Here is a 5,464-nt window from a genome sequence, read left to right as displayed (position 1 = left end):
TACCCTGAACAACACTCCAGAACCATGTTTGTTTACATACTGACTATCCCAAGCATTGCTCAGACAAGTGTCATTTTAACCAGTCAATTCTTATATTGCATAATTTGATAAAACTGTCATTTTTACACTTTCTATTAGCTTATAAAAATTAACAAAAAATGCAATTTTTGGTTATCTTGCATTTAAATAATTGAACTGGTAAGTGGTTAAAGGAGAAACTAGACACTTTCTACAATTAAATGTCTGATATGACCTATTGAAACTTATGGGATGCAATGAAAGCAGTCCTATGGGGAAATTTATAGCAATGAATTCCTACAACAGAAAATCAAACCAAGCTCAAATCAATAATCTAATATTGACCCTCAAACTTCTAGAAAAAGAAGACCAAGTTAAACCTAATGCTCATACATGGGAGGAAGTTGTAAAGATCAGAGCAGAAATTAACACAACTGAGACTATGAAAACAACACAAAGAATCAATTAATGAAAGAGTTGATTCTTCCAAAGATCAAACAGACAAATCTTTAGCCAACCTAATCAAAAGAAGTTAGACCCATGTAATTGGTGATGAAAAGACACTTCAGATGAAGAAGTACAAACAGCAAATAAACAAATGAAAAAATCAACATCACTGGTCATGCAAATTAAAACAACACTGAGATTCCATGACACTCCAAAGAGAATGGCTACCATCAAGAAATCAACCAATAACAAATGCTGGAGAAGCTGTGGGGGAAAAAAGGAATACTTGTCCACTGTTAGTGGGGGTGTAGACTGATGTAGCCACTGTGGAAATCAGTACAGATATTCCCCCAAAAAATTAAAACTAGAGGTTCCATATGAACCAGCTAGTACCCTTCTAGGTCTCTTCCCAAAAGAGTTAAGAAGCATCATACCACAGCGATCTATCCATATCCATGTTTATAGCAGCACAATTTATAATAGCTAAATCTTGACAATAGCCTATATGCCCATCAACAGATGAATGGATGAAGAAAATGTGGTATTTATATACAATGGAGCATTACTCTGCCATAAATAAGGATAAACAAGTCATTTTTTGGTAAATGAATGCACCTTGAGACCATAATGTTTTGTGAAATAAATCTGAAACACAAGTTTAACTCCTGTATTGTTTCTCTTATGTAAGAAACACAAAGGGTAAATAAGGAACAAAAGGGAGGACAGATATGAGGAAGTACAAAGAGTATGTTCAGATGGGAAGGGGAACAAAGGAGCGGGGAACAAGACAGGGAAGGAGGGGAAAGGGATTTTAAAAAGAGTGGAAGGGAAAAAATGGAAACAAAGCCTTTGTAAATGAGGAGATGAAGAAGGCTTGGAGGAAGGGGAGGGAAATGGGGAAAAGAGGATTAAGACATATTACGTACAGGTACAAATTCTCTATGATGAGTGTGATCCTTATATATGGTATATGTGTACTTATAAAAATTCTTAAATTTCAAAAAAAAAAGGTAACTGGAAAGAGGGAGATAGATCCTTTGCAAATGGGAAGGAGACCAAGGGATAGAGAAAAAAGGGAAAGCATGAAAAAAGAACTAAGATGTGGTACACACATGTGCCAACCTCCACAGAGAACATAGTCATTATGTACTAAAGATATATGAATAAATAACAAAAATTGAAAAGACAAAAAACTTTTTCAAAAACAGTTGTATTTCTTGACCCTGGTGGTGATTATAAGAACATCTGCCTTCATTAGGCTATAAATTTGTTCTGTGTCGTCTCCTATACTTGTGTTTTATAATAAAGTTACACAACAAAAACAAAAATAAGTGTATCACTTAAACTTTCTGATATAAAAATAGATTCTTACATATAACTACAAAGAACAAAGCAAATACTATTGACAGGGCAAGAAAAAAAGTTAATCAACTTCTAAAAATTGTACGAAGATTCTTTTCATACATTCTTTTCCCTCCCCTTCCTCCAAGCCTTTTTCTTTTCTTCTTTTCCAAAGGTTTTTTTTCCTTTTTTTCCTTTCCCTTTTTTTTAACCTCCTTTTTCCCTCCTTCCCTGTCTTGTTCCCTGCTCCTTTGTTCCCCTTCCCATCTGAACATACTCTTTGTACTTCCTCATATCTGTCCTCCCTTTTGTTCCTTGTTTACCCTTTGTGTTTCTCACATAAGAGAAACAATACAATATTTACACTTGTGTTTCAGATTTATTTCACAAAACTTCTAAAAACTGTATGAACATCAAATGTAAACTCATTCATCTTCTACTTTATACTGTTAAAATCAAACTGATACTATAAACCTAGCAATCCTTTACCAAATCTTATGTATTGAATAACTTAGAAGGCAGAAGTTGGACATGGCCTTTTTATTTTTTGCAGTGCCAGGGACTGAACCCCAGGCCTTGTGCATGCTAAACAAGCACTCTGTCCTTGAGCTACGCTCCCAGGCCTTTTTGTAGTTTTACGTTTAGACAAAAGTGTTGCTAACTTGGCCAGGCTGGCCTCAGACTTGCAATCCTTCTCAGTCCTCCAAGCAGCTGGGGTTACAGGCATGCACTACCACACCTACCTCATTATGACTGCTCAAAAATAAACAGCATTTTATATCTTCCCAGTCTTAAGTTACAACTGCATTTTATAATTAAGCTTTTTCTTCTAAAATTACAGGGTTTTGAATAAACAGGATTTCCTCACTGTGGAGAAGATTAATATACCTTTGTAAAGAGAGATTAATGCTACTGACTTTTCATTACCAAACACATGAAACGCCCGTGCTTTCTGTTTGCACTTTTAATAAAGAGATCCACATTAGCATCATGGTAACAAATTTTAAAAATAAAAAAGGAAAATAAATCCTAGACCCTACTCCAAGTAATATCTAGAAACAGTAGGAAACAATGCTGTATGTATAGCAAAGGCAAACATAATAAGGTAATTCGAATTTTGCAATTTTGGTATGTATCAGAATCATTTAAAGGGCTTATTAAAAATAGCAACACCCACACCACAGCCTGGGAAGAATACGGGGGTGGGGTGGGAAGAGGACAGTTAACAGCTACAAAGATACAGCTGGTGAGAGGAATGCCTTCTCATGTCCTGTACATAGCAGGATAACTAAGGCTGACAACAATTAATTGAACATTTCAAGTGATAGCTCGCAGAGAGGATTCTAAGTGTTCTGAACATGAAGAAATGGCAAACATCTTCAGTGACAGACCCTGACCTGATTATTGTATGCAAATACTGACATGTCAAATATTGAAATATGCACAATTACTGTGTCAATTAAAAATGAAAATGTTTTGCCCAGGTCCTATACCAAGGCAAATAAATCTGAATCTTCTAGGGTGGTGTCAACATCTATAATTTTTCCTCCAAATCTCAGGAGAATATCAGACAGCAAACAAAAGAGCAGGGATTGGACCCACTGATTTCTGAGCCCTACTTGGTAAATACCTCAAATATTTGTGGGAAAAAATCACAGAAGAACAGAGGGCAGGAAAAAGCATTTCCATGTGTGGGATGCTACCTCAAAAATGTGACAGTAAACATGCACACATTCTTCAACTGGTAATAATTTTACTGAGCGCTTTCTAGGAAGTTAGTCTCATTCTCAAAAATTTTACAAACAAAGACAATATTAAATAACTTTAAGGTGCTTTCCATTTAATATAATGAACGCAGTACCACTTCACCAAATATGTGTACATCTCCATTTCCTATTATCTGATTACAGTCGCCTGTCTCTGTGACATTTTCCCAGTATCAAGGCAGCCTTCTGTACCTCTGAGCTTCTGGATGTATGGATTCAACCAAACACAGACCAAGACTATTCAGAAAAAAACTGCACGTATACTGAACATCTGCACATATTTTTCATGTCATTATTCCCTAAACTATATTGTATAAGCATTGCTTACATAGTATTTATGATGTACTAGGTAATATAAGCAAGCTAGAGATGATTTGAATACAAGAGGACTGTTCAGATTATATGCAAATACTGCTTCATGTCAGGAACTTGTACAATCATGGATTTTGATATCTAAGACTGGTCCTAGAATTAATTTTCCAGGGAGAGCAACTTGCTCTGTGAACCCTTCCTTATCTCTTATTCCCTCCTTACCCATCCCCAACCCCTGAGATAATCACATGTGCTTATCATCACTAGCAGCCCTTACTTTATTCTACACTAGCCAGGCAACCCTATGTTCATGACAGATCTGTTCATGTGTCATCTGTAGAGAAACACTGGCTGGTTGAAAAAATGTCACCTGAACTTAACAATTTTCTGAAGAATGTGATTAAAATTATTAAACACATTAAAATATGTGCCCTTGTGTTGGTTTGGGGGGATATTTTTGCAAAGGGAAAAATATAATACAGGACATGTATTTTATAAGATTATTTATAATAGTCACCCAAAGAATTATATACAAGAGAGTGTAGGAAATCTGTCCACACAACATAGACCAAGAATCCAGCGGAGGGCCTGGGTCCTGCAATAATGTCCTGTATGAGTCCAACTTAAAACCTAGAGCTCATAACAATACTTCCCATGAATCCAACTGGAAGCCCAGAGCCCATAACAATATCTCCTGCAGGCCTGTTTCACGGATCTGCATGGGGAAGGCCCAAAGGTCGGTGGTGGAATCTAGAAAGTCTGTGCCAGCGGGATGAAGGATCTGTGCTAGCAGGATGAGGGATCTGAACTGGAGCCAGGAAGCAACGCCTCAGAAGAACCAGAGCTCCCCAAAAAAGTACCACAGTCATCCTCAGCAACAGTGAGGTCCCAAGCTCCTCTGATGATCAAGATGGCCTAGTTTCCATCAGGGAAGCCAACGCAGCAAGCTTCTCTAGGAGGCTGGCAGTGCACCATCTTCCCCTCTAGAGACAGGAAGCAATGCTCAAAGTAAGAATCAGAGCTCCCCCAAAGTGAACCGAAGCTATTCTGAATGCCAACAAGGTCCCGAGCTCCTTGCAGGATGAAAACAGCCAAGTTCACCAGGAAATCCAGCACGACAAGTTCCTCCAACAGAACCAACAGCTCCTTACAGCTTCCACCAGCTCCCAGCAGCCTTTCTCTGCTCCCAACAGCCTCTTTAGTTCCCCAAAGCCTCCTTTTCTTTTTCTCCAGGACTGCCTCTTATGTTGCAGGCAACAATCCCCAGGTGGGCCTCCCACACCCAGCACCATGCTTACTCAGTTCAGCTGGGGGTTATAATCCACTACAGCCCTCAACTCATGTCTGTTCATGCAGCTCTATGAAGAGATGGACACAAAGCAAACGTCTTCTCTTTTTTTGGTTTTTTGTTTTTTGTTTTTTTTAATAAAAGGAGGAAAATATTAACAGACAGTCGATATTTTACCAAATAGCAAAGGAACAGTACAGACAGTACAGAGTTACAAACAGAGTGGTAGGGAATTAACAATGCTTGTTGTATTACATACTGATATCTTCAAAGTGGTTTCTCATGAAAACAG

The sequence above is a fragment of the Chinchilla lanigera genome, unplaced genomic scaffold (assembly GCF_000276665.1).
Source record: "Chinchilla lanigera isolate Chin_1 unplaced genomic scaffold, ChiLan1.0 scaffold00015, whole genome shotgun sequence".
Classification (NCBI taxonomy): Eukaryota; Metazoa; Chordata; class Mammalia; order Rodentia; family Chinchillidae; genus Chinchilla; species Chinchilla lanigera.
Note: the sequence above shows the minus strand (reverse complement) of the source record.